General features: G+C 38.6%; 1 pseudogene; it reads right to left on the bottom strand.

Annotated features, from left to right (window-relative positions):
- Positions 1–15019: 15019 nt before the first annotated feature.
- LOC115863616 (DNA replication complex GINS protein PSF2 pseudogene) lies at positions 15020–19095 on the bottom strand (annotated as a pseudogene).
- Positions 19096–20116: the final 1021 nt, after the last annotated feature.

Here is a 20116-nt window from a genome sequence, read left to right as displayed (position 1 = left end):
TTGTCAGGAATAGAGACATAGATGCAGAGAATGGACTTGAGGACATGGGGAGGGGGAAGGGTAATCTGGGATGAAGTGAGAGGGTGGCATGGACATATATACACTACCCAGTGTAAAATAGATAGCTAGTGGGAAGCAGCTGCATAGCACGGGGAGATCAGCTTGGTGCTTTGCAACCACCTAGAGGGGTGGGATAGGGAGGGTGGGAGGGATACGCAAGAGTGAGGGGATATGGGGATATATGTATACATACAGCTGATTCACTTTGTTATACAGCAGAAACTAACACACCATTGTAAAGCAATTATACTCCAATAAAGATGTTAAAAAAATAAAATAAATGTCTTTTGTTTAAGCCACCCAATCTCTTGTATTTTCTTATAGCAGCCAGAGCTAAGACAGAGTTGAACTTAAAGAATACAGAGGAGTTTTCTCATGGACTGTGTGCTGGTTTCTTCCATCCGACCCTGTGGAGCTGCTCTCCACTCTTCCCCATCTTACTCTGTGCTCTACAAACCCTTGATGGCCTCCTTCTATAGGTGTCCCTTGTTTGTGCTCTAACTTTCCATTCCTGAGCCCTGGAAGGAGATGTGAGTGAGGGCAGGGAAAGAGGTTGTGGTATTTATTCCAAGGGCTTCCTGCTGACAGAATTGCCACTGGCTGCCTGTCTTTTTTTTTCTTTTTCTTTTTTTAAACATCTTTATTGGGGTATAATTGCTTTACAATGGTGTGTTAGTTTCTGCTTTATAACAAAGTGAATCAGTTATACATATACATATGTTCCCATATCTCTCCCCTCTTGCGTCTCCCTCCCTCCCACCCTCCCTATCCCACCCCTCCAGGCGGTCACAAAGCACAGAGCTGATCTCCCTGTGCTATGTGGGAGCTGTGACAGAGCGAGAGAGAGGCATGGACATATATACACTACCAAACATAAGGTAGATAGCTAGTGGGAAGCTGCCTGTCTCTTAATTAAAGGTAGCTACTTCCCTTAAGGTGATAGATCTCCAGGATCCCCTCATTCTGGATTCAGGATACTGCTCCCTATCTTTGTTTCTTTGGGTGTAGAGATGGTAACCTTCTGCACCCCACTGCTAGCCCCAGAGAACTGCATTACCTCTTCTGGTTTGTCTACACTCTGCCCAAATATTTGCAAATCGTCCTTTTATTAAGCCCAACTCCAAGCATCCTAATTCGAGTGCACTGTCTGTGGCCTCCTGGGACCCCAACTGATACAGACTGTAAATTGTGTGAGGGTGTATCTAACTCACCCAGTAACTGTTAGCTACTTTTAATATTGCACTGCTATAATACCTTGAAATGTAAGAAATATTTTTTTCTTCCAATATTGCCTACTATCGCTTTGCCGTTCGCAATTAGAGCAGTTAAGCTGGTGATTTCATTGCTTCATGGAAAGGTTTGTTACAGCCACAGGCAGAGAAGAAAAAACTTAGGGGTAGAAAATGAATAGACTCCAAAGGACTCAAGGCCTAGAAAAAACTCTGATTAGTCGGACTAGATAAAGTTGAGAAGAAGGATTCATGGGGTCTCAGCTGGTGGGTCCCTCAGAAGGGACATTGCACCTTCCCCCAGTTCCCACCACCAGAAGGGTTAAACCTTGGTAGGAGAGGGTGGGCAGAGCCTCTGCAGAGTACCTTGTGCATCCACGTGCAGACACAGTTATACTCAGGGACGTGACAAGACCCCAGAGAAGAAATCACTATCTGGGGGATGTAGGCAGAAATACCAGACTGTCTCATAGTTTCAAGAGTGAGGCAGGAGTAGCAGAATAAATACTTGAGTGACCAAGAAGAGCATGGAACTAGCATGGAGTTTCCAGGACTGCCTGATTGATGACCAAGGGCTAGATGAAGACAGTATAATTATCAGGGATGCAAGGACAGCCGATAAAGATCACTGAACAGCAGCCCCTTCCCGGCACTCTGGTGCAATGTGAGTGTTTCAGAACTGACACAGCCCCAAGAGGATGCTAAAAGGGAGATGGATTCATGCATTGATTGATAGTAAGTTTTCACTCCCCAGAAAAATGGAGGTCAAAAAAGAAAAATAATTTTAGTTATACTAAAATGTTTTATTTCTTGCCCAAGATTGTGGGCACTGAGTCATAGGTACTTTGCATTATTAATATTATTATTACTGTTATTAATGAGGTGAGCAGGGGCGGAGAATCCTCTAGGCAGATGTAGTGTGTTCTAAGGTGAAGAGGTCTGAGAACGTGTAACCCTGTCAGGGAACTGCCGGTGTGTGGAGTTGGACGGGGGAGAAGTAGACAATGACAGTAGACTGAAAGTAGGGCATCATGTTAAGAATAACAATAACCACTTGCCAAGTGATTTCTATGTGGGAGGGAGGCCCTCTGCTAGTCACTATAAATTAGTTATTGCATTTAATGCTCCAGGCAATCCTCATTTCACAGAGAGAAACCAAAGCTGGAGAAGTTGGATCGGTGTAAAAGACACACAGCTAGTAAGTGCAGAAACCGGTCTGTAAGCCCAGGAGAGGGCAACTCTAAAACCCAAGCTCTGAGCCCCTGCCCAAACCTACCTTCTCAGGAGACAACAGGCAGTCGTGCCCCAGACTTGGGATTTTCATGAAGTAGACAAAAGAAAAAAGATTTACAAAGTTGGTGCTATGGTGAGATTTGTGCTTTTAAAAGAACATTCTGTTAACAGTGGGGAGAAAAATTGCAGAGGTGCAAGACTAGAGGCAGGAAGACCAATTTGGAGTCTTTATGATGGGTCAAGTGAGGAGTGCCAGGACATGAAAGGTCACGAATTAAGGAAGTGACAGAGGTAACAGGCAGTACACGGCAGCCCAAGGTGACCTTGGGATGAGTTGCTGCTACAGATAAAGAAGATGAAAGCAATTCCCAGGTTTCCGGCGTGTGTTATTACAGAAGCAACAGCTTTGTACTTGCTTGTGAATAATAATCACAGTAAAAAATATGCCACCATATTACTGTGATAGTTATAAAGGAGACAGGAATTGCCTTTCAAGGGAGAGGTAACCTTTGCAAATGGAGAGAATTGGGACTTCCAGTGATAAGAGAGGGACAAAGAAGAAGACAGAAGAAATCATGGGAAATGGGGAGACAGATTTGTCAGAGATTTATTTCCTAGTATGTTTCAAGTAGTTTTCTTTTAACAACTTTGAACTACATGTACAATTTATTGGTGCTTCTTTAAATATAAATTATGATAAGATTTGTCAAAGGAATGCTGCATGCAAGAAAATGTATTGGAGAAAGTGGAAAAGGGCATAAGCTGCTTTGCTGGTTCATGTGACAGTAGTTAGTTAGTTTCCAATTATTTTAGAATTGTGACTACCAAGTTCCAATTCATACTTAAACCCATAGTGAAACCGGGCTTTTTCTTAGAGGGAGAATAGAGATAACTAACAATGACAGATCATACCTGAGATGCTCTTGGATATACACAGATTCAAGGAGGTACTGCTGAATAAATCTGAGGGCAGGCATGTGAATTCTGTTTGTTCCTAGAATATCAGCAGTGTAATAGTTCTCACTCTGACCATCTATTATGGGTCAAAGACTGTGTTATCGACTTATATACATTATCTCTGACCCTCCCAACATCCTTGAAAACTAGATATTATTCCCATTTTACAGAGGAGAAAATTGAAACTCAGCGAGATCTTTACTTAGTAGGCATTGAAATTAGAATTCACCCCCAATTCTCCCAAATCAAAATTCTGGTCTTTCTCTTTTATGTTACATTGTTACTATATCAGTAAGCTGCAGCATACATTCACTGTGCTAAAAGAGGGATGGATTTGTCATAAAAAATGTAAATCTCAAATTATTTTATGATTCTGAATATTTTCTGGTTTCAAAAGAGAAGAACATTCTGTGAAAGAATAAAACACACGTACTCTTTTTATATTTCCCTTTCCCAAGGCAGGAGACTCTGCATCTGGTAATACAGAAAAAAAAAGAAAATCCAAAAAATGGAAAGGAATAGGATGACAGAGGCAATGCAGATGATTTGCCTAGATCTGCTCTGTTTTTGTTCCATCTAATGGATTTAGCTCCAGACTTTCCTTTCGAACTTGACACTATGCTACAAGTTCAAAAAAGCTGTGTTTCTTATTTATTTAGGTCTCCAAAAGTAGAATATTTGGTTGTTTTAGGAATTGACAGAAATTCCATAGCATCCATGATAAACATTCTCCAAGGAGCCAAGAGACCAAAAATATATGCTTTTAGCAGATTTTGAGCCAAAATGATTTTAAGGCAAAATGATGCCTCAGCCTACAAATTTCATAAACCAATGGAACAGTTCTGAATTCGAGGCTCTATATTTGAGTTTTGACTCTCATCTGGAAACCATTTGTTCTAAACTATATAAAGGAACCTATTTCAAACATAATTTAGGTTCAATGTATAAGTTCAAGTCTAGCTTGCAAAAGTTTTTTGAACGATAGAGTATTGAATTTTGCTCTCTCTCTAAAAAAATAGCTGTGGTCGAATACTTTTTTTTAATCATAAAAAGGCTGGTGTGAAAGCATTTGTATGGCAGTGACACAAGGGCGATTATTAGTTATATTTTTGATGACTTTTTTTTCATGATCCTAATGACGTTACTTGTGTGACAGAGACTGCTTGAAGCATATTATTGGGTTGCGACATTCAATTTCTTGAATCAGAGGGGACAGAGGGGCAGGGGGAAGTGGGCAAGAGCTGCTATCAGGAGTCAGAGTGTGTAGGAAGGCAAGCTGAGGTCTTAACCAGGGAACTGAGGGAGTGAGAAGCTTTTCTTCTCAATTCCTTCTTCACTCATGTTTAAGTAACTCATACATATCAAATGTTGTTCTATGTTCATATATATGTACACATCTATCCTATCTATCTATCCATCCTTCTCTCTATCTGTCACGTGGTATTATTTTATTTGGGGTCATTTTGCCTAAAATGTTAAGGCCTTTTACAAAGATAAAATACAGCACAATAATAAGCTTCCACACCACCCACCAAATTTATATCACAAAATTCCCATAGCATTCTTGCTGCACATTTTAAAGTTTGATGGTCCCCCAATTTTTGACTGATACTCTCCTGCGCCAGTTTTCATAAATGGGATTCTTGTCTTTATGTGAGCAGCAAGCATAAAAAAGATGAGCAGACATGCACACACACTTGCTGTGAAATGTGCTTGATGATGAAACGCGACCTGAGCAGAGAGCGGGATGCAAAATGTAAGGGACCCTCAGAATACGTGGCTTTCATGGAAGGGACTAGCAAAGCCAGAAGAGAATTATGAATGTGTCTTCAAAACACTACTGCGATAGTTTAATTAACTTGGCAAATTCCTGATATTCAGGGGCAAGTCCTCCTTTAGAATTAAAAAATCCACACGTTAAAACACTCGAGCATGTAGTACGTTTAAGCTCGACGGAGAAAGTTTTGCAATGCTGGTAATCTGTGTTGTTTTGGAAAATAATGAAGCTGAAAAAACTTCTCTCTGTGCTACTTCAAACATCTTGTTAAATCATCTTTTCAGAATAATCATGCAAATTTGTGTAATCTGCCTGATATTAAGAGTGCGTGAGTTTTTCGTATGGTTCCCAAGAAATGAAGCACGTATCTCTGAGTAACCATCAATAGAAATTGTCTGTTTCATTTCTTATACAATGATGAGAAAGGATCTTAAACTGTCTAAAATATGTCTTTCCAATACAATCTGATATGAGAGAGATCAATACAAAGGGATTTTAAAGATCAGGGAACAGTTTTGGTGTTAAAAAAACTGGCAATAGCAACTATTTCCTGGTAATGGACCCGATTTATCTTTCTTGAAAAATGACAACCAGACACTATTACAGGGCAAACGGACTTCAACGAATCTTTAAAATTTGCTGTTTGTGACAGAGTAGTTTTTCCATGCAGAAAAAAACAAGAATATTGCTCAGGTGGAATTAATGTCATGGACTGTGGGATATACGTATTAATTAGGGTTACAATTAGCGTGTGGTCATAATAATGGATTGATTTGAATTAGAAGCTTTAATTTGACAAATAAATATCTGGGGCTGATTGGCAACAAGTATGTATTTAACTTTAACCTTGAATTGAGCTTGATAGCAAATAAACAGAGGAAAAAAACAGAACAAGAGAAAGAAAAATGGAGGCAAAAGAAGGCTTGGATGAAGGTTTGGGGAATGGAGAATGACAGATAACAGCAGAGAATCCACAGAGTAGACTTGTAGAACGAAAGGTGGATAGAAAAAGATGGCTAGAAGGAAAAAAGAAAAAAAAAAGGCCAGAAAGAAGGGTCTATGTTTTTACTGCTATATTTTTACTCCCTTTGGTCTCCCTTTCTTCTTTCTACTTTTCCATTTTTTGAATCAGTTACTATTCTTTTCATTAGCTCTGCTGCGGTGGCCCGAGAGGCTGGTAGGATCTGCCCGGCTAAAACTATTGATGCATAATACATTATATGGAATAATATTCTTACTGTCCTTTGAGCCTTGAGTTTATTATCACTGGAGTACTTCGATAGCATTAAGCTACATGATAGACACTGAGAAACTCTACAAGCATTGCATATGGTTGTATAGGTATGTTTGTGTATTTACAGAGGTAGCTGAGCTCCCAACTCCTAATAAGGGCAAAATCCTATAAAATCAAGCTGTATTTCTTTCTGTTTAAATGCTGTGTCTAGCTACATGTACTCTCCATCTATTAGTAGAAGTAAATATATGCAATTATATAGCACAAATGAAGATTTTGAATTATATAAGCTAAACCACAAACATCTGTCTCTCTTTATTCTATTCATATAAGTGAGGGTATGTACTCATCAAAGATTAATACTAGCTGTGACTTTTTTTTCTGCCAAATGTATGTAGCATTTCCATACTAATGGTACTCCCATTAATGTGGAAGTGCTACATACATTTGATGTAGCCCAAGTGATGCCTAAGCCCTGTCCTTGAGAAGCTGATTGCCTACAGTATTGTAATTGATTAGGAAATATCAAAATGTTTGAAAAGAGATTGTTAAAATGGATGAAACTGTGTAAAAATGCTAAGAGAAAACAATCAGAGATTGTCATGAATTAAAGTGATACAAAGTTAGCAATAAGAAATCAGTAAATCAAAGTAAATTAAAAATAAAATAATTTAAATGAGCAAAAATTAGGTCATCAAAATTGTATAGTGTTTTATTATGGTGAATAAAAAGAAGCTTTTTCGTTGCATACATCAGGAATTCATTAAAGGAATGTTGAATTGTTTGATTATGCTAATGGCTTTGTGTTCATCTACCTACTCTTTTGCAACTTGCTTTTAAAAATTATGCATACATTTTCATGCTGATTGGCTTGGGTATGGGATGCAGTTACAGTTAAGGAATAAAGTGAGGGAAATAGTCCTCAAAGGACAGAAACTCTGTCCTTGATCCAGGGTAAAATAATTACTTTACTTAACACAGCGGGTGATAGGATTAAGTCACCAGAGAAACAAACCCTAGTTTCAGGATCTGGAACCTACTTTCTAGGAGCTAATCAATGACCAAGCAAAATAAATAGCTTAAATTAAAAAGACAAATTTTAAAATGTCACTTATGAACGAACCCTTTTATCCATTTCTTCTTTTTTTTCCTCCATTTTATTGTGTGTTTTTCACAATTTTGTTGATGTCTTTTACTGAGGATTTAAGATGTTTGAGGTGGAGAGTCATGAAGGAAGGCATTAAATTTTGTTTCTGAATTTCATAACCCAAGAAATGTAGAGGGCTTTATGACTGCTCAAGGTAACAGTTTTCTCTTCTGCATTTTGATTGAAAGTGGCCAACCATAGTCTAACTAGGGTAAATAAATGGATAAGCATGGAAAAGGCATTTATTTTACAGAATTGTGTGTTTTTGAACATGTATTTAAAAAATCCTAATTAGTAGGATTCTTGGTCCTACTCTCTATTGAAAGAGACTCTGCCATTATCTCTATCCATTGGTCAGTTAGCAAATTGAGGACCTTAGCCTTGTTTTATAGAATCCTTAATAGGAATTAAAATGTCAACAATATAATTTTTTGATAGAAACATGCATTCATAAAAATGAATTTATTTCTGAAAATCAATTCTAAAGTCATAATCTCTGAATATTTCAGACCCAGACTCAAGATAATATCACCAACACTGGAGAGTATCCATAGCGTACAGGCTCTGAGTTCCCTCAGAGGTAAGTCCTGCTATGAAATAAAACAGTGCTTCTCAAATGTTGATGTGCATACAAGTCACTAGAAATCTTGTCGAAATGTAGATTTGAATTCAGTTGATCTGAGGTAAGGCCTGTAATTCTTAATTCCTAACAAGTTCCCAGGTGATGCTGCAAGTCTGAGTTCCACACTTCATATAACAAAGGAATAAAGACATTACAGTTTGACTGTCCTAATGGAGAGAAGCAGATGAATAGTCCAAAATTCATTCATAAATGGCTTTAGAATATTCTTTTGTACTTATCTGGTTGTGAATTTATATTACATTTTAAAAATTTAGTGCACTTTAATTGAAACATTCTAAGGAACAACTATAAAGACTTTGGAAACCCTAGAATGTGGCAATAATCCCTTCATTCACTCCTAATAACTGCAATTTTTGTTTTTTGAGAGGCAATATAATCAATTTACATGCTGGTTCTTGACAAGATAGAGTTGCTTTATTTTTCTCTTGGCATTTTTTCCGCCTGAGTTCCTTTTTAGTATGCATTTAAGTTCCTACCTTTGGGAAGGGGTGTGTTGGATTGTTTGTACTTTATAAATTTTCTTATTGAAGTAATGTTAAAATTATTGACAGATTCCCAAGGCAATACAGAAAAAAATATTTTGTCTATATGATATAAGACTATGTAAAATAGATTATAGGCTGTGTGAGTAGGGAGTTTTGTAGAACTGGAGCAGAAGAAGGAAGAGGAGGAAGAAAATGGGACATTGCTGCTCTCCAAGGTGCAAAGCCAAACTTTAATGAAATTTTGAAATGGCACTGAGTCATTTTCAAATATTTATCTATCTTTCCATTTTAGCCCTTTCCTCATGATCCCCTATGCTTCATGCACTCAAATTACCTAAACCCTTATCAAAATGGGAGATGCACAGGGCCCCAAGTAGGGTGCACAGAATGTGCTGTGCACACCTCCAGGGCATAACATTTCCTGCAACTGAGCAACATGCATCAGAATCACCTAGAGATACTTGTTTGAATGCAAATTCCTGTACCTACATCAAACCTACTGATTTAGAATCTCTGGAGTGGGACTAAGAACTTCCCATTTCTCCAAATTCTAGAATTTGATGTTACATGTTCGAAAGTATGAGGACCACTAGTCTACATTTTGCATGGTTATCCAGGCCTGTTCTACTGCATACTCTGCAGTTATTCTGTAGCTCCCACAAATTAAAAATCAAATTTCTCTAACAAAGCTTGCTGAGGTGTTGGTGAATGGACAGACCTACAATATTCTGAAAGATATTTGGATTTTAAAACAGAATTATTGTTAACTAAAATGCAATTCTATTTGGCAAAATTTTAGGCATCAGGATAGGTGAAATCAAGTGGACAGGATATTTATAACGGAGATGTTCCTCTGGAATAAAACCTTCAAAGATGTTTCTCAAAAGAGAAACAACTTCCTCTCTTTCTTATGAACCTAAAGATTCCCTAAATAGTTACAAGCCCCCTATGCCCACCCATCCACATACCATTATGTATAGTTACACAGAGATTTGGGGGCAGAAGCAGCCATTTTTGTGGATGATTTATAAATCCTGTGATGGTACATAAGGACTGAGTGGTTTCGTGATATTTTCCAGGTGACTAAACCAGGGTGGAGGAAGGAAGTAGCAATATCCCTGTTCCACACATATTTACTTCCGAGTCCTTCCCATGGAACAAGTCAACACAACATTTGACGGCAATTAACAGCACAATGTGGCTAGTCTTATTAGCTTCTTTCTTTCTTTTTTCATTCGGAAGGCTGTTTGTTGGAAAGAGTTTAGGTTAACTATGTAAAATATACTCAGTTAATTGAGAGTGAATTATAGTTATAACTTTATATAGAGCGAGGACAGGTCTGAGGTTGAGATGAAAAATCACAGACCTTAAAAGTCTAACTTTGATTCCAGCTAGGGCTCCACACACAGATGTTCTCCTTTTAGTCTTTATTCATTTCCTCTTCTCCCTCTTCATCTGCAAAATGGTAAAGTAATAACTACTGTGCAGCAGTGTTCTCGGGGAGTAATCAATGTTTTTCCCAAGATGAAAAATATTTTGTATGTAGAATGAACAGTAGTACTTTAATTTCAACCACATGCTCTGCATAAAATAGGTCATTAGGCAAAAAGTTTTTTCCTTAAAAGTAGAATATGATAAGTAGCAGTGGAAATGCAGAATTTTACGGAAACAGTGATATTAGAAGTTGAATATCTGCTATAGTAAATCTCCTCACACACTTAACAAACAGCATGAGGTTTAGGTGTTTGTTTTTACAAGAACAGATTTTGCTAGTTTTAGGGAAGGGTGGATGAGGACTACTGAGTTCACTGATGGCTGACTCTTCCATGAATGGAAGAGACTTAGCGGGGGGAAGAAAAGACAATGTGAAGATAAAAGAGTCCAGTTCCTTCCTAAAATCCTTGTCAAACTTATAGGGCCCCCGAGTCTTCCAGCGAACTCATATTTGACCATAAGTTGTGTCGTAGCTGTGAGACAAGACTCAGAATTCCTGGAGGAAAGAGGTTGATACTTCCTTCCTTCAATCTTCCAGATATAACACACATGGTCCTTTAAAATCTAGAGTGATCTATCTAAAAACAAACAAACAAAAAGCTAAGGAAGTTAATAATTTGCTTCAAAATCTCCTTGAAGTAAGCTGGGGATAACTGGAGGATTGGATTGTATGGGAGGGAAGTTGATTAAAGACAAGTCAAGGATCTGACCAGGAGTTTTGTTTGGTCTTCAGTGCATGTGGCTATTTAAACTAAAATTGATCACAGTTGAATAAAATTAAAAGTACACTTTCTCAGTCATTCTGGCATATTCCAAGGGTTCAATAGCCACATGTGGCTACTGTATCAAATGTACAGATATAAAACATGTCCATCATTGCCAAAAATTCTATTGGCCAGCACTGGACTAGATATTCACAGACCAAATCGCCCACCAGGAAAGGTCTTTCTGCCCTGAACAGACCTCACCTCTGACCTGGTGCCCATACTTACTTCTGTCTTTTTTTTTTTTTTGCGATACACGGGCCTCTCACTGTTGTGGCCTCTCCCGTTGCGGAGCACAGGCTCCGGACGTGCAGGCCCAGCGGCCATGGCTCACGGGCCCAGCCGCTCCGCGGCATGTGGGATCTTCCCGGACCGGGGCACGAACCCGTGTCCTCTGCATCAGCAGGCGGACTCTCAACCACTGCGCCACCAGGGAAGCCCTTACTTCTCTTTTTAAAGTCACGTTACTACTGTATCTACAGAGTCCTTACTGGTCACTTATCTTTTTATCACCTTAAAGGAGATAAAGTGAAATACAGCAGATATTCCTGATCAGATAGAATAAAGGATTGGGATTTGTACTGAGATATGATTGCCATGTTTTTTCTTTTACTGGTGTATTGAAATATAATCACACAGGTTCCAAACTTTAGGAATCCCCCAAACCAGCAGTATGAATCGACATTTGAAATGGGGGTCCCAAACACCAGACTGCTCGTGGTAATAGGAACTTCTCTAATCCACCTATCAGCCGTGCAGGCAAGTAAGCAAGCAGACACTGAACAAACAATTATTTGTCTAGCAATGTTGGGGCACAATGGAGAGAGAAGACAAGATTTGGTGTTTATTCAAGGTATTCATATGAGTCTGAGGAACAGTTACCTGAGTAGAAAAAAAACGTGGAATTAAGTTACATACAAACTTAAATGGGTGCTCTAGAGTTTTTACTTTAGATAGGAAAAGGCACCTGCCCAAAGCTTCAGGGCTCTTCTTTGGTGAGGTTGATGGCAACCAGGTGGAATTGAGTGTAGATATGCCAGAAGGCTTGAGCTTAGGTGGAGGGTAGAGGTAGAGTGTGAGTGACAACAGATTTTGACAGGTTTTTTTTTTTCTTTTTAAAAACACAGAAATTCTTTCTTGAGGCAGTTGGTAATAACACTCAGATGCTGGATCTGATGTGTAGCATAAGATATTTTTAACTTTTCTATTTACAGAAACACTGAAAGATAGCTTTCCCACTGGACAAAATTCTTTGTCTGTATTCCTCAGGCTTTTCGATAATTGAAAAAACAGACAGTCAACTAACTTTCCAACTTTAGATCAAATGCAAGGAAATCAGTGGTGTTCAATTGGAGAATGAGAGGTCCCTAAATCATATAGTTCTCTGTTTTTGCAGAAAAATAGATGCCTGTATAGAATCATCACCACTCTGGCATATGTGAAGAAAAAAGAAAACAAAGTAAAGCCTATGAAGAGATTTCATAACAAAAAGAAAGGATAAATAATACATACATAATAAGTAGATACATATTTCATTGTAGTTTAATCAGTATAAAATTTTGAAACCAATCAAGTTTTATAAAACATTATACATATGACAATACAGAAAAGAGATGACATAAGGTGATAGAGATGAAAAAAATGTGTGGGCCAAGAGATGTAAAGTAATATAAAGTTTAAGTACAATAAATAAAAATGTTATAAAATTTATTAAAAAGTGGAAATAAAATTTTTACCTGTTGTAGACAAAGTAAAGAATAGGACTGACATGGCAGAAGATCAAAAATTACATAAAAGATTAACTTAAGATGTTGCCTAAAATGCATAGGACAGCAAAAAGAGGTGCAAACAATTAATGGAAAGATGATAAACACAAAAGATAAACAACGAAATATGGAAACTTGTTGTTTTCCTGAAGAAGAATCATAACAAATGACCTAAAAGAAAATGTAAAAATATTATGAGAGAAAACACCCAGGATAAACTCACTCTGTAAACTCATATGGCCCATGAGTTGTCAAGTTTAAATGAAAAGGAACTGAATGTAAACACATTCTGATAAAAGTCTGTACATTTAAAAATAAAAAAGAAACTACAAGCATCTAGGATGAAGGAAAAAAAATTAAATACAATGAAAGAAAAAATACCTGGATTTCAAACTTTTCCAAAACTTATAAAGAAGAGAAAACAACAGAGCAAGATCTATCACAGAAGTTTCCAACACTTTTGCAACATGGCCCCAGAGGAGTGAAATGTGGCATGTTTAGTGCTTGGGGCTGTTTGCAGTCAGGTGACTAGTGTGGTAAACCTACTGCCAAGGCGTTTGCTCAGCCATGCTCAGGCTGAGGGAGTTCCCATCCTGTTACCATTCCTAAACCCATTCTTGACATAAGGGATTTTAAGGGAAAAGGTTGTGATGTAAGAGATCTGGACCCAGTCAAGTTTCCATATTCACTGGGAAAAGTAAAGGGAAAGACTAAAAAGCTAGCATTTATATTGTTCTGAAAACAAGCAACTATCAAGCAATTTAAAGTCATATTCAAGTTCAGTGAGGCACAATTAAATAAACATTTTAACAAAGAATTTGTAAACTGTGTTCAGAAAAAAAGATGGAAAATTGCAAAATTACTATAACAAACTTGTAATGATAAAATAGTTTAAAAATGATAATCAAGGGGCTTCCCTGGTGGCGCAGTGGTTGAGAGTCCACCTGCCGATGCAGGCGACGCTGGTTCGTGCCCTGGTCCGGGAAGATCCCACATGCCGCGGAGTGGCTGGGCCCGTGAGCCATGGCTGCTGAGCCTGCGCGTCCCGAGCCTGTGCTCCGCAACGGGAGAGGCCACAACAGTGAGAGGCCCAAGTACCGCAAAAAAAAAAAAAAAAAAAAGATAATCAAGGTTTAAGTACTGATTCTTAAAAAAAATGAAAGCACGGAAGGGTAGAAGTGGAATAAAAGAGTTTGGTAATTTTCTCATTCTACATGGAAGAGGTCAGGATAGGCCCTTAAGATACTAATATTCATAAATAAAGATATTTGAAATTTAATATTTTAAAAATGCAAGCCTAACAGTTATAAAACAAAAACAGGATGTTTACCTTTAAAATGAAAAGGAAAAAATTAAATAAAGTATAATGTAAAGGAAGCACAATAACTCAAAAGCATGAAACTAGATTAAAGAAGACCCGACATATTAATCATGAAAATACATTTAAACACTTTGAAATTTTCTATTAATAGGCAAATCTCAGACTGTGTGTAAATATCAAAACACAGATGTCATTGGCAGCGTAATTTTGCTATTAAAAAGCTCAAAATCTATTCAGAAGAGAGATAAAATTTTAAACACACCATATAAATCAAATACATATGTATATTTAAAAATAAGAAAAACTGGAAAAGAAAAAGAATTAACATATGAATTCAGATGCTAGGAAAATAATAAAATAAAACTAAAGAAAATAGAATGAAAGAATTAATAAAATTAAAGACAGGAATTAACGAAGCATTGCTGAATTTTTTTTTTATTCCGTCTTCATCGTGTATCAGAGCTTAGAGGACAAACATGGGTCAACCGTCGCTAGCCACTCATGTGCTCTCCTCCTCTGTGTGAACCACCTCTGTAGGAGATCCTAAATTTAGCTCAAGAGATCAGGATCAAAAAGGGAAAAGAAAAATGCCACGGCCTCATCGGCACTCCCGCTATCTCCCTATCCTTTGAAAGCAACAAGTGACGTCACCCAGCACTCACCTACGCATGACAGTTTCCAGCCAGGGCCACTCACCTGCGCATGACAGTTGCGAGCAAGAGCCTGAGGCCCTGCTGGGGGAAACCGCTTGTTCTGCCAAAGCTTTTTTTCTTTCCCGCATGAAAGGCCAGCTGGCTCCTAGGTACAGATGTGGAATTACAGCACGTGTCGAGGACTAAGCACAAGCCTTTCTAACAATGCTTTCTAACAGTGTTACAGAGCCGTTCCTTGCTTCACTGCACTTTTTTTTCAGACATTCAAAAGTGGTTCTAGAACTCCAGAAATGTGAGTCTCTCTATCCAGTCCTGAGCGCTCACACACCACCCGGGAGCCTCCTGCCTCAGACAAGGGCCTGGACGAACTTGTCTCTCCCTCGAAGTCTTGAGACTGGGCACCTTCAGAAGGTTGCAGGTGTGTGCGGAGTTTGTAGTGGAGCTGGTGGGAGGAAAGCCCAGGGGTGTTGACCTCCATCAAGGTCAAGTTATCCAGCTCGGCGCGTGTCACCCGTTGTCTCACTGAGCTGTCGGCAGACGCCCGGAGCTTGGCTAGCGAGTGGCCAGATCTCATCTGCTTTCGGGATGTTGTCCGAAACCTTATTTAGTAGGAGTTTGGTAAGTTCCCCTGGAGTAAGGGCTAGGTCTGGGGGGAACGTTTCTTCCTTTCCTTCATGATCCTTCATCTTCTCCAACTTTTCTGTGTCCGTCCACTCGGGAAGAAGCAGCCGACCCTTCTTGGGTTTGGGTTGATCGCCCGCCACACAGGCACCTGCACTGAGGAGACAGGGCAGAAGGGGCCCAGGTCGCCCCCAATGAGGTAGATCTTGTCCAGGCTGAAGTTCGGGATAATGGGGACCAGCTCCTTCTTAGCCACAAATTCCAAGTCCTTGGCGGCGCCAGTGGTAGGCCTGGGACTCGCCCTCAGCTCCCAGGAAAATGCGCGGAGGTGGCTGCTTTCCTGCCACTTTCCTGCCACGGTGCAGGACCCGCCCCCTGAACTATTTTTAGAGTTATTTTATGCCTAAAACTAAAAGCTGATGCTTTTTAAAAAATCAGTAAAATAGAGTTAACCTTGGCAAGTCTGATTTAGTGAAATATGGAATAAATCTATTTAAAATTAGAAATTAGAGTTGTTTTAGTTATCAATATTGAAGTGATTAAAACATTAAAAATAATGGGTAAATTGCGTGGCAACAAATGGAAAAATCCAGAAAAGTGGATATTTTTCTAGAAACTATATGCAGGAAGTTGAAAAGATCATGTGTACATGAACAATAAAAAGAATAGGAGAAGATAATTCAATTATTATTTTTTTTAAATAACAGGGGGTAAAATTTCTTCATTAAAGAATCACAAATCCCAAAAGCCTTAAAAACTGACTGGCAAATTTGATCTAATAAAAAATTTAAGACTTCTACTAAAATATCTCAAAAATAAAGAACAGGAGAAAATGTTGGCCACACATCAATAGATAATGGATAAATATGCATAAATATAAAGAGCAAGTATGGATCTAAAGGAAAAAGATAAACAGTTAAATAGGAAAATGAATAATGGATATGAACAGGCAATTCATTATATTTTTATTAATGAATTGATTTATTTATTTTTGGCTGTGTTGGGTCTTTGTTGCTGCTCGCAGGCTTTCTCTAGTTGCGGTGAGCGGGGGCTACTCTTTGTTGCGGGGCGCAAGCCTCTCCTTGCGGTGGCTTCTCTTGTTGCAGAGCACAGGCTCTAGGCACGCGGACTTCAGTAGTTGTGGCACGTGGGCTCGGTAGTTGTGGCTCACGGGCTCTGGAGTGCAGGCTCAGTAGTTGTGGTGCACGGGCTGAGTTGCCCCGTGGCATGTGGGATCTTCCTGGACTAGGGCTCGAACCTGTGTGCCCTGCATTGGCAGGCGGATTCTTAACCACTGCACCACCAAGGAAGTCCCAATTTATTGTTGAAGATACTCAAATGGTTGATAAACATATGAAAATTATTACACTTCTAAATGCAAATTAAAATAATAAAGACACTTCTCTTCCATAAGGTTGACAAATTTGAAGTAATTGATAAGAACTATTTTTGGCCAGAATGTGAGCAAACACTGTTGATGGGAAATAAATTGCTGAAGTCTTTGATAATGGACAGAAATTTTATGTAAAGACATCATTGGATTGGTATTTGCCTGTGTATGTGAGTGTGTGTGTATACACATATACATATGTATATATAATTATATACATAGGTCTCATATATAACATTTTCATATATAACATATGAAAACATATACCTATGTATATATATTTTGCATTTGTATGAATTTGTGGAGAGTAGAATAGAAGGATTCACCCTGTGATTTCCTCTGAGAAAAGGAACAGGGGCTGGTGTAGTGGTAAATGAGGCTTTCACGTTATGCTTCATGTACTAGATGTTTGCCTCATTTGCTTTGTTGTGTGTTTTTTTTTTTTGCGGTACGCGGGCCTCTCACTGCTGTGGCCTCTCCCATTGCGGAGCTCAGGCTCCAGACGCTCAGGCTCAGCGGCCATGGCTCACGGGCCCAGCTGCTCCGCGGCATGTGGGATCTTCCCGGACCGGGGCACGAACCTGTGTCCCCTGCATCGGCAGGCGGACTCTCAACCAGTTCACCACCAGGAAAGCCCTTGTTGTGTTTTTTAACAAAGAGAAATATAATTTATTACTTATTTAAGTAAAAATATAACTTCTTGCAAAAGAAAGAGTGGAGGTAATTTGTATTCTAAGGGCACAGAGAAATCATTTCAAGGATACCCCAGTGGATATTTTGGTTATGAAGTAGATAGCTGTGGAATATTCTATTCATTAAATTGGTTAGCAGAATAAAAATTCTAGGACTGTCTCACGATGATTTGGAAGAGCCTAAAGCTGTGGTGCATTTTCCCAAGTCATTAAAACTCTTTGTACATTTAATTTAAAATTACTACCTAACATTAGGTAATATTTCTCTGTCATTCAATTTTAAGTTTCTTACAATTTGCCTTTTAAAAACCTCCAGCCGTGAAGGGTCATTTTTGTGTGCACGTTTGTTGCCATGTCTATTTATTTTTCAGATTGAAACACTATAGCCTGTAAGCTCCCGCACCCCACGTTTCAAAGCCGTGTATTTTCTTAGGCTACTAGGAAGATGTTCTTGTGGAGAGCTCCTTGGACTGAGAATTTCCTTTCTGTTTTTATGTGAAATACTCAAGGAAAGGCCTTTCTGTAGTTGCTTTTCTGTCTTTTATAGATATGTGTAGATCAGAAATATTTTCTATCTTCAACTGCATTCTTCAACCCTGAGTCACGTAGGCCTGTCAGATTCAGCCTTGTAATTTTGCCTTTATACTACTTTTCACGACTAGCATTCTTTGGGCGCCTCTATGCTCTCTCTGAAGCTTCACTCTCTTTTTTACACTCAGTGTTCCTGACCCACTCACCTTAGCATGTATTTCCACTAGTGTTCCTTGAGAGTAAAGTTTTTCACTTCTGAAAATGAGTATTTGCTCTGAATGTCTCCGGAACCTACACCGACACAGCTGTGTTTGATCTTCTCACATTCAGAAGCTGTTTGCTCTCTGTGAAACTTGTATCCTGTGAGGACATTTAGGCTGTTCCCAGATCCTTTAGTCCCTGCCTCCATAGGGTTATCTCATTTTGGTTGTGATTATTTTGGAGTAAGATTTGGTTCCCATGGCTTGTGGTATAAGCGGGTATCCCCCTTTCACTCCTCAGTGCTCCAACAACATAGTTGTTATGCTGTTCAGGGCACACAGCTCTTGGTGTTTGGGCCACACTCATGCCTGTCCTAAGTTCACGGGGATTCCTTGTTCCTAGTTTTGTAGAGGATATTGTCCGTAGTTTTGTTTGTTTTGTCTTCTTTAACACTCCTGATTTATTATTTAGGAGGGTTTTGGGCAATATTTAAAAAGCTATACTGCTGGCATCATCACACTGCACAGTTGCTGGTTTATTTGATATCAGGAGGCTTCAACTTTTGTTTATGTAGTGAAATCTATCAGTATTTTCATCACCAGCTTATTTAGAAATGTGAAAATAAGGGTGTTTTGATATTTTAATTTTAGCTCATGTCTTAGCTTTTTTGGAATGTAGCATTGATTGTTGATTTTCTTTCTCCCACTACTTAAAAGGCCATGTGAGGGCGGTGATACTGTCTTATTCATCTCTGTGTTCACATCACCTGGCACCTACAAACAAATGCTTGTTGGAAAAAAATGAATAAAATTTTTATAATTCATTATTATTACTATAATTCAATAAAGTTTTCATTCTTGGTCCACCTATGTAAACTTCTAGTACTTACCTCTTCATACCTCTAAATTTCTACCCTCCCCTTTTCTGCTTTCTTTTTTCTCCTTAGCAGGTGTATTACTATCATGTTATATCTTTTTTTTTTTTTTCATTTGCATCCTTAAAATCTTTTATTGTTTTCCTGCTGCTTATAGGATAAGGTCAGATCCCCCTTGCATGGCAACTCAGTTCTCCCTGATCTGGCCTGGCCTGTGCCTGCGCCTGCCTCTGTCCCATCCCACCTTCCCTGACCCTCCATCCAGTCACGGTGCTCGCATCGTCTGGAAAGCAACGCATTCTTTCTGTATGTTCCTGCTTTAAATTGTTACTTTATCTCCTGTTTACCTCCATTGTCTTCCTGGAGAAATAGCATAAATACCCCTCCCCTTCATACTCCTAAGTGAGTATTGCCCTTTCAGGTCAGAGAATATTGTCATCTTTTTTTTTTTTTTGAGATTAAGTTTTAATTTTATTTTATTTTTAATTAAAAAAATTTTTTTAACATCTCTATTAGAGTATAATTGCTTTACAATGGTGTGTCAGTTTATGCTTTATAACAAAGTGAATCAGTTATACATATACATATGTCCCCATATCTCTTCCCTCTTGCATCTCCCTCCCTCCGACCCTCCCTATCCCACCCCTCTAGGTGGTCACAAAGCACCGAGCTGATCTTGCTGTGCTATGCGGCTGCTTCCCACTAGCTATCTATTTTATGTTTGGTAGTGTATATATGTCCATATCATGTTGTATCTTACTTATCTTGTTTATTTTGTCTCTCCATCCTCACCGCTGACAGGAATGTGAGCTTCCTGAAGACAGGAATTTTACCTGTTTTCTTCACTGCTATATCCCTAACATCTAGAGAAGTATCTGGCAAAGCATAGATATTCAATAAATAATTCTTGGGGTGATTTTCTTCCTTAAGAATGAACTTTCATAATCCTCATTCTTACACGTGTGAGGTGTTATCAGTTGAAATCATGGAAATTCTAGCTTTTCAGAAACGTCGCTGAAATTAATGAAAAAAAAGTGAGGTCAT

This window comes from Globicephala melas, chromosome 13, assembly GCF_963455315.2.
Source record: "Globicephala melas chromosome 13, mGloMel1.2, whole genome shotgun sequence".
In the NCBI taxonomy this organism is placed as follows: Eukaryota; Metazoa; Chordata; class Mammalia; order Artiodactyla; family Delphinidae; genus Globicephala; species Globicephala melas.
Note: the sequence above shows the minus strand (reverse complement) of the source record. Positions and strands in the feature narration are given on the sequence as shown.